This window comes from Paramormyrops kingsleyae, chromosome 12 (genome assembly GCF_048594095.1).
Source record: "Paramormyrops kingsleyae isolate MSU_618 chromosome 12, PKINGS_0.4, whole genome shotgun sequence".
NCBI lineage: Eukaryota > Metazoa > Chordata > Actinopteri > Osteoglossiformes > Mormyridae > Paramormyrops > Paramormyrops kingsleyae.
Genome location: NC_132808.1, coordinates 30,315,548 through 30,326,291, shown reverse-complemented (window position 1 = coordinate 30,326,291; position 10,744 = coordinate 30,315,548).

The following is a 10,744-nucleotide window of genomic DNA, read 5'->3' as shown; positions in this document are numbered from 1 at the left end:
TTCACTGTGTACTGTTTCGTTTCACTGTGTACTGTTTCGTTTCACTGTATACTGTTTCGTTTCACTGTGTACTGTTTCGTTTCACTATATACTGTTTCGTTTCACTGTGTACTGTTTCGTTTCACTGTATACTGTTTCGTTTCACTGTGTACTGTTTCGTTTCACTGTATACTGTTTCGTTTCACTGTGTACTGTTTCGTTTCACTGTATACAGTGTATATGGCTGAAATGACAAATAACCCTGCTTGACTTGATTGCCCATCGCTCCACTTGTTGAGTCCTGATGATTTTTAGAGCCTCTTCACATACTTCTAGATGCCCTGGGCTCAGAATTTCTGTCTCCGGGTCCCTGGCTCCCCTAGCTTGCGTTTGGCCAGAATGGATAAACAGTTAATTATTAATTGCATCCTTGGATACTCTTCTTGAGAGAGAATAGCGTTTCCTCGGAAGGAAGGAATGCTCTGGGCCCTTGGGGAGCCCGAGGCGTCTGCCATGTGCTCGAGACACAGATGTTACCAATCGACAAACAGCACGTCTCCTGTTAATAATAAAGAAATAACCCCCCCCCCCCCCCCCAGCCTATGTTACCCTCCTCTCCTTTATCTTCTGCACCTGAAAATCAGATTTATAAAGTCAGCTGGAAATCAAATCAGCCCGGATGAAAATCCAGAGCACGCCAGTGGTACGGCTGCGAAGGCCATCCGTTACGTTGCCACGGTAGCGCGTCAGTGGTTACTGGCTCCGCGCGGCGCTGCGCTACACAGCAGATGGAGGCTATGCTAATAGCTGGACAGAGATCAATGGGATGTGGGAACATAATGACCCAGTCTAGCCTGCCCACGGCTACGTACCTACAGGCTGCCGTGTGAACCAGACGCCCGCCCATTCATCCTGGCTGGCTAACAATTACTCAAATTAAGTTTCACAGATGCATGTTTGTATATCTGCAGGATGGCTTTTGTGAGCCGCCAGTTTATCGAGGTATTTATTATGGGAGTACGCGGGTTAATTTACGAAGGCTGGCCCCTGTTCCCCATTCGGAATTAATATGCACGCAACACAATGCTAATTAATTCGGCCTTGGTATTTGTCGTTCTCCTGGATTCCTCCCATGCCTATTTACAGGCTTTTATTATTCGGAGTCGCTTGCATTTTAAACTGATACATGTCTCAGCATATTGGAATTAACCGGATCCCCCCCCCCCCCCCCACATGCCCATTCATGGTCATATATCAAGTGTTACAGTGTTTTTCATGATGACCTTGCCGCTGATGTTTAAAAGCAAACAGTTGCGAATGAGAGAAGCTAATGACCATGACGACTGCGGAAATCTGTAACATTAGTGTTTGGCAGATGACGTGAAGAAGAAACTGAAAAAAAGTTTACAATTTGCAACAACATTAAATAACTGATAAAGTACAGATTATGGTGTTTGGACTCCAGTACTACGACATGCACCAATGAGCCAAAACATTATGACCATCCCCACGTGAAGTAGACAATGTTGGCTCTCTTGTATAAATCGGTGCGTGTCAAGGTCTGGGCCAAGACTTGCCGATTCTGTACTCATAGTCGACGTGTTGGATGCAGAGGATACGGGCAGAGGTGAAGACCAGAGTGACCGAGTACCTGTCAGGCATCTGTGAGATGCTTTGGACCAACAAGTCTGATCTGCAGCTACGCAGCATCCAAGAGCAGCAGACATTGATGCTTGTATTTCATGATACATTACTTCCATAACCATCATTAAAATTATCTGTGATTCTTGCCACAGGAGTCCTTCTGTTGGTCTGTACCACACAGGGTGGCCTTCATTTATATCTTGCCTCAGTGAGTCTTGGCCACCCAACACCTTGTTGGCGCTTCATGGTCTTTCCTCTCCTCAGACCCGTCTCAGTAGGTCCTCACTCTGACTGACCGTGAGCAACCCGCAAGCCTTGCTGTTTCGGAGACGCCCAATTGTCTAGCCATAACAATTTGGCCCTTATCAAAGTTATTCAATTCTTTGCCCCGCCCATTTCTTCTGCGTTCCACACGTCGATTACGAGTACTGAATGTTAGCTTACCATCTAGTATATCCCTGACCTTGTTGTACACTGTTTTTACAAGATCTACATTATTCGCTTTATGTGGGGGTGGTTATGATGTTTTCAACCATCGGTCAATGCTATAGATAATGCAACATCTAACATATTTTCCTTTTCCTGACACTTTTAATAAATACTCAACACTTTTCAGCTTAGGCATAATTTCATTGAATGTTAATGCAGAGAGGAGCTATCCCAGGTTATCAAAACCTTAGGACGCTGCACTGAATACGGAAAAGGATTTTCATGCTGTATTTGTAATTTCCTAAAAACATTTAAACAAAGCTGTGGGACGAAATGAATAATAATGAGAACGCAGTATGCCTCTGGATTACTTATTACCGTACCGGCTGGAATGTTTCGGCGATTTCCCATCTCCTTTTAGCAATACCAACTAGACCAAAAGCATATCGGCCTAAAGATCACAGGCAGGGATCTGCACCGTGGCAAATTCTGATGGATATTGTCATCAAAATGAAAATTTCACAACAGACAGGATATCCAAAAATGTAGCTGACAGACAGAGATAAGTCTTGCCACAGACATGTTTGTCCACGTACAGACAGGTTGACGATTCCTGATTCAGAACATGAGGCTGAAATCACCACTGACCAATTACAGTGACCAGGTCTAACTAACAAAGCACTACACTTTCCGGACACTACAGAGGAAACATGAGAAAGGGCGAATGGTTTGTATAAGTTATACACCCCAGGAAACTCAGGCTGAATTTGCGAACTCCAAGTATGAAACCCATGTATAGTATTTAGTTGTCCAACATGAGAATATTTTCAATTAAATGTAGCTATATTCATGGTTTCAATAGAAATGTTAACCCTTGGAATTTTAAATTAAACACTGCATTTTTACTGTCCTAATGATACATTGTGAGGCATAATGATTTTACTTTTGACTTACAGTCTCTAGCTCACAGAACCCCTCCCTGAACACAGAGAAAATAGCTTTTTAATCTGGACACACCTGGCTGCCTTTCTATATCATTGTTTCGCATGAGTGACATATTTTACAACAAATCACCTTTATTTGAGATATATAAGATCGTTTGGTCACTAGATTTAACTGTGGAAAGCCATTCAAGGCAAGGATACTAATAAAGAGATTGGACCCAATAACAGTGTATCATATTGGGCCCAACCCATACCAATGCAATTATGTTACAAATTTTTTAGGGCCGCTGTCACTCTGGGGCCTTTGGAATTGTTCCAACTTTCCTGCCTTTACGGCCCTTAGTCAAGGTAACGTCACAGCACTGAAACGTACAACGTTAAGGCGATGACTGCGGGTTATTATGAAACAACGTTGCAGTTAAAATGCATTTTAGTTAAACTACACAAATGCCTTATGCTGATTACATACTATCAGGACCCTTTACAATATGTCGGAAGTGGTTTGTTCTGAAGAACTATGCAATTTATTCACGACACTGGCTCATGTAAAATAAATGTTTTGAATATAAAATGAAGGGCAATCCTCCTAAGAGAGACGTAGACGTCGGCTGAACACCGCCGATAATGGAATTTCAGTTATACCCTTTTTCACTTGTATCTTTTAAAAATACATATTTGATCACAGTAAATTCCCCTCTTCCTACTGTGTTGTCTTTTTATAACAAGACGGCATGCATGCATTAACCGTAATAACACAAAATACGACTATGATTTATTGAGAGATTTAAAATGCAGGCAATGAGTTGCTTGTAATAAGCCACAACAGACGGATGTGCAAAGACTTTAAGATCTAGAACCATATCACTTTAAGTCTTTTTAAGACGCATAGTGTTTATGTATTAAGGATTAGCTACATTAACCCTGGGGTTAAATCAATGTGATCTCACTCCCGTTGAAGTTATTGCCTTTAATTGGGTAAGTATGCAGTCCTTTAGATGTACTCTATGGTGTAGGTAAGCAGTACATATACTTACGGGAGAAGTGTTGGCCTCAGCAGGCTCAATCTCTGTGCCTGTTTTTGGAAGGTCACCGGTTCAAGCCCAGACTCAGCACATCCGCAGGTCTTGGAGCAAGACCCTTAACCCCCAGCTCCCTGGGTGCTGCTATGGGTGGCTGCCCTTCACGGCCAGCTTGTTCACACCCACAGACAGCAAGCTGGGGGAAATGTAATGAGAATTTCCCCATGGGGATCAATAAAGTACCTATTATTATAATTAGCCAGGCAAGACTTCTTTATAAATCAAGACTAAAATATTCTACCTTAGTGGCTTTTGAAAGTTTTGAAATACTTTTAGCTATGTGAGGCAGCAGTAGAACCAATAAGGGACTTTTTGAGGCAATTTCCTTCATCCGCTTTCCAGAGAGTCAGGATCTTTAATCATGTACCAGGATGAAACCCAACCGGAAGCCATTTAACCTGGTCCAACTCATGCGAAAAACACGCTGAGGGGAGAGGGAGCGAAAGGAACAATTAGCATTAGGCTACCATTGCTGTAGCAGCCAATCCTGAATTAAAGGTTAATGTTAAGAGTTACTGGCTCTTAATACAAAGTTTTTCCAAATGATTGTAGAAGGTTTTGCTAACCAATAACAAGTTGCTTAATGCATAAAAATAGTTAGCAAGTTTCACACATGCTTTTAAAAGTAATATGCCGTCATGCTGTTTGCCTAATAGACACATTGGTAATATTTCGATTTAGCTCATATTGGGGGGGGGGGGACCTGTGAAATCTGATCATGTTGGTTGTAAGACGTTGTCGTGTGTCAGCTTGCAGCGTAGCATAAATAATTATGCAGAGAGCCCTTTGCCAAGCTAGACTTCCAAAGCAGGTACAATACATCCTAAACTGGGACAGGCAGAGCTCTCTGAGTTACGCCACCAGTCCCCAGCCGCCCAGCGTCGGGCTACAGAGGAGCTCTGGAACGTCATTAAGTCTTAGCTGTAGGTGGCCAATGCACAACTCTCTGAAGGGCTGAGAGGCTGGATTGATGATCAGAGCAGAGACTGGAGTGGAAGTGAAGAGGTGCAGCTCCGGTGATCGGTCTGAGGGCTTTAGGCTGGTGTACGACACCTCAGACCGGAGTAGAAATATTAGAAGTTCATACAGGAGTCATGGAGGCAGCAGCCCTGGGATTTACAAGCTACAGTCAATGTGGAGATCGTACCTCCAGGAAATAGTCTTCAAGACTGAGTATAATACTGTCATCTGCAAAGACAGAGAACAAGTCAGGTCTGGTTGGAGAGCATACACTAGTGTGGCGCTTTGCCACACCCACCACATGACAAAACACCCCCCAGGCTGACACACGGTCCAGCCCCCCCCTCCCCCCCCAACAGAAATGCCCTTCTATCTGCCGCAGCCAGGTGTTACGTGGGCGGCCCCTTGATCTGATCCAGCCGCGCAGGTCCTCAGCAATGAGAGCGCAGCGGCCTGCCAGAAACCAGGAAGAGGCGACTCTGCAGAGGTGCCCTGCCCCCCAGGGGAGGCGCCCTGCCCCCAGGGATTGGGTGAACTCCTAATATAAATATTTTCACTGGCAAAGTTGTGGGACTTCCACGCCCTTTGTTTAGCACCTGTTAAATATATTTAGGATCTTGTCAGCATCTGGTAAATTTCATATACAGCGAGATGTGATAAGATTATTTTGAAAAAAATATATCAATGTGAAACCTATAACTGCACAAATAAAGCTAAATTAAAAATTGCATCATCTAGTTTGAGCATTTTGAGTGCAAGTTTTAAGCAGCTGGATAATCTAACGCAAACAAATATTAGCGACATTGCCTTGTACAGCAGGAAAATGCGGTCTGACCTTCACGGCTGCCCGTCATCCACCGCACCCGTGAATTCACTGCACTGAAGAGGAATGTAATCTCACTGCGCTGAAGGGGAATGTAATCTCACTCTCCTGCCGTCCACCGTACCCGTGAATTCACTGCACTGAAGAGGAATGTAATCTCACTGCGCTGAAGGGGAATGTAAACTCACTCTCCTGCCGTCCACCGTACCCGTGAATTCACTGCACTGAACAGGAATGTAATCTCACTGCGCTGAAGGGGAATGTAATCTCACTGCGCTGAAGAGGAATGTAATCTCACTCTCCTGCCATCCACCGAACCCGTGAATTCACTGCACTGAAGGGGAATGTAATCTCACTGCACTGAAGAGGAATGTAATCTCACTCTCCTGCCACCATATTACTTTCCAGAGCAGCATCTTGTCTCCATGGCAACCACTTCGCGTTTCAGTCCACTCTGGGATTTCCGCGTGGGTTGGTCAGGAAATGTGGCATACCTTATCTTTATATAAAATGGCACGCAGCTGTGTAAGAACTCAAAATGTGACATTATACAAGGATAAACAATTCAAGTTTTTGGGTTTTTTTTTCCCCCGTTATATTTGCACAGGTGCCAATTACCACCGTGAGCATCCGGACTTTATCCCTGTAACAGGCCTGTTATGATTCTGTTGGATGCTGATATAATAATTGCACACATTGAATGATTCCCTGCCCTGAAGTTTCCATTTTCGTCATGCACTTTTCTCAGAACATACTTTTATTGTTGCAGTTGCCTTATAGGACCTCCGAGTCATCCTAACATGATAAACAAACTGCCGCTTATTTAGTATATAAGTAAAATTAGGGAATTGGTTCCAGGCCAAAAAGTTACAGAATACATGCAACATTACTATTCTTATTATAAAGTAAGTTCAAATTCAAATTATAAATTGTATTCATAATTTAGAATCTATTTCTCTGCTTCAGTTCCTTAAATGTATTCAAATTAGTGCTGATCAGGACAGTATGTTAATTAATGTTTGTCATTTTACACACCACACCCTCAGCAATAACAGATACCGATACAAGTATTTAGAAGTGAGCACACTGCCTGTGTTGGGTAGCTGTTTGTTTGTGTCAGTGACACCTTAAAAACTCGGGCTGAATTTCATTCGGTTCTGGGAAGGTGGGCAGGAGATTTACCGGTCAGAACCACATGACATGGATTCTGAGGTACAGATCAGTTTATTTGAAGCTGTCTTGTCAGGGATTACATGACAACAGAAAAGAGCATTCACAGGACTTGTCTGGGGGGGGACAATGACAACCAAAAAAACTGTAAAGGAGAACTTAAGACAGCCGCCTTCGACAAACACTCACTCAGAGCTCCAGCCGGCACGGGTCCAGTTTGGCGGCATTCGCATGACAGAATTTCATACATCAATGTTGAAACAAGTTACACGTGCCAGAAATCAAACAGATTGGTCATCTGACTCGATCTCCAGACGTGGGCAATGACCCTGCACCCTCGGCCCTGATATTCTCAAAGAATTCAATAAAGATAAATTAAAAACTAAATCAACAAAGAAGAACTCTCTTTTTCCCAGCCAGATTGAACCCAAGTCCACATGCATGCAGATTTCCGTTTCTGGGTCAGCGCTTAACATCAAATGACTTTTGAGAGTTCTGACATCCATTTATTTTCTACCTTTCCAGCATTCACAAGCCCAGAGCCTGTCCCAGCAAGCGGGGGTGGGCTTGGACACGAGGCAAGGGGACACCCTGCATGGGACAGCAGCCATTTGCTGCACACACACACACACACACACACGTAGGGTAAACATATCCTTATGGGGACCGCTCATTCATTTCAATGGGAAAAATGCTAACGCTAACTATGACAACCTTAACCCCTACCCTGCCCTAACCATAACCATAAGTAACCTAACAAAATACAAGAGTTTTTGCATTTTTAGTTTTTTCATAGCAGTCACCGATTTTTATAAAACCGGTCCCCGTAGGGGAAAAAAAACAGATATTTATCACGTTATGGGGACATTGTGTCCCCATAAGGATAGGTAAACCCGCTCACACACACACACAAACAAACATGCACGCTGGCCGTCACACACTATGGGAGATCATGCAGGACTTCGTACTGTAGGTACATGTGCTGTAGAGGAAAGCAATGGCTTTGGTTCTGCAGGTGCCAGGCTACACTTAAACCCATTATTCTGGGAGGGAGCAAAAACGTGGACCGGCCATAGGACCCAGAGGACCGGATTGGGAAACATTGATATAATGAGTAGTGGGAGCTTTAAAATAATACCCGCATGTGAATAATATGGCATTAGCCATTTTATTATTTTTTGCTGTGAAACATTAGTATCACGTAGCCATTTTACCTTGCCAGTACGGCCTGAGTCACACTGCAAGGCCGCGCTCCGCTGCTTGGCCTGCACAGCCTTCTGTGGCCGGGATGCCACTTATGTTTTCTAACAGAACTCATCATCAAGCGAAGCATTTTGGCACTAATTGTCACCTTCTGTGTCCCTTACTTTTTCTAGTTTACTATATCAAACAAGTCCTGACTCAGAATGTGTTCGGAATTCACCCGCTGAAGGATCAAAATGAGGAACTGAACGAGACTCTTACAAAAATCTTTTTGAGGTCACACTAGAATGTTGCCGGCGGTAACAGTCCTAGGCCAGCTCTGATTGGTCGAAGTTGCAGGCCCAGATAACCATACAGGTGGACGTCTGTCAAAATGCACATCATTCCAAGCGTGAGCATCTATACTGTCAGCCAAAGTGGCACATTAAATAACCGTACGTCTCCTTTTTTTCCATGTTTACGGTCACTGTTTGTTCGCATCTCGCTCAAGTGGCGAACGTTATCTTTTGACAGATGGCGGTAAATAATTCATCATTCAGTCTTTCCAAAAAAACTTCCAGCAGGGAAGTGACATATAAGAACTGTCAATGCTGTAAATATTTTACATTGTTCCCCCCCAGTGACTGATCTATATTTCATACTGTGGCGTTAACCAGTGGTGCTGTGTTCATTTTGGTAACTGGTGCCCCTGGCGGGAGATGGTGTCTGGGTGGGGCAGGAAGCGTTGCTTCAGAGTACCGTTCAATAATTGAACAAAAAATATCTCGCAGAAGCTAAGTGCTCACGGATTTGACTTTTTCCTTTAATTCCACACACCCCAAAGTTATCTGCCTGTGAATTATGAATTATAAGGGCAGTGATTGTGGTACGTATTGCTTTTGCCGTGCACTGCCAGTTTGTGCTCTTGTACTGTAGGTGTCGTTGTCACTCTAGGCTAGCAGGCGAACCTGATATCTGTATTAGCGTGGCGAGGCAAAGGAGCAGAAATTAAGCTGCAAGTTCAACCGAATGTCGACAGGACTGATTCCGCCATGTCAGGTCAATGTGTGTGCCGCGGCAATCCCACCCTCGATGTCATCGAACCGTTAGAAGCCCGGGAGGAAGTCTAACTAAAACACAACAATTACCTCACAATTAACAAACAAAGATCTATCTTCTTTAAGCGCATTTAATAAAATGACATTAACCCTTATTCCTTGTGGAGGTAAAATAAAAGTGATTCTTTTCCCCTTTTTTCCACAGGGATAGTTGTTTTGCAGTACATTTTTTTTATTGCTTTTATTATTTCTTTAGTAGACATTTTTGCCTAAAGCGAGGCGCATTTTTCAGAAATCAGGGGTCAAACAGTCATAGAGCAATTGAGGGTTAAGAGTCTTGTTCAAATGCCCAACGGTAAAATCACTTTGCCGAACCTGGGATTTGATCCAGCGATCTTCCAGTTTCATAATTGTTTTTTGGGGCATGCAGTTTGCAGAAGAGACACCACAAAAGAAGCTGTAATTTCAGTTGCCTTAACACAGGAAAGTTGAATGGGTAACTAGAAACTTGTTTACGGTACTCTCTAGTAATTTCTGCTGACAATCTTTTATTACAGGCGGTAATCTAAGGCTGGGTAGGTGAATTTTTACCGAACTTCCTGCATTGTTCCCTGTTAATAAAATACTATATCTTCTTTCTGGAAATTATTGTTAGCCCATTAATGTTCAATTTCAGCAATTATCCCGGACACTGCTGTGCAGCGTCTACTCCAGGACGTATGTCATGGTACACCCTAGATAAGATGTCAGTCACAGAGGCTTCAGTCAGGGTCTCTGAGGAGTAATTTAAACACGGAAGGTCACTAGAATTACATGTCCTTAGAAAAGCAGAATACCCAGGGCAAATGTGCATGGAGACAGAGGCCACGGTGTCATGAGGTAAAGGGCAAGAGCTGCTGAGTCACTGAGAAGTGGGGTCATATTAATAATGCTGTTGATTACCAGTAAGGCAAAAGCACAAAGTCATAGAGAATTTAGCGATGTATCCACGCTGCAGTCCAGCACTGGTGGCTGCTGTCTGACTCATTTCCTCAAGTTAAAGGATACTGTGATCAGAAGGGCGGTGGTTCAAATCCCAGAGTGATTTCGTTATTAGGTACTTGGGCAAGGCCCTTAACCCTCAGTAGCTCCTGGGACTTTTGGACTCAGTTTTCTCTAAAAAATGTCTGCCATTTTGCATAAAAGTCCATACACTTCCATACATAAAAATATATGTAGTTATACAGCTGTAGGTTATTATATAAATATTAGGCACAAGTGCCCCCATGAGAGGTTATAACACACGTTCGGGTCCATATGGGCAGAGTGGTGACTCTGAGGCTGGGGATCTGTACCAGCAATGGGATGGTTGCTGGTTTGAATCCCATAATGGTTGCTGGTTTGAATCCCTTGAGCAGGGCCCTTGACCTGCAATTGCTTCATCCTGGTTAATCCAGCCCTGTAAGGAGGTCCTCCAACTTAGAGATAATTTGGGGT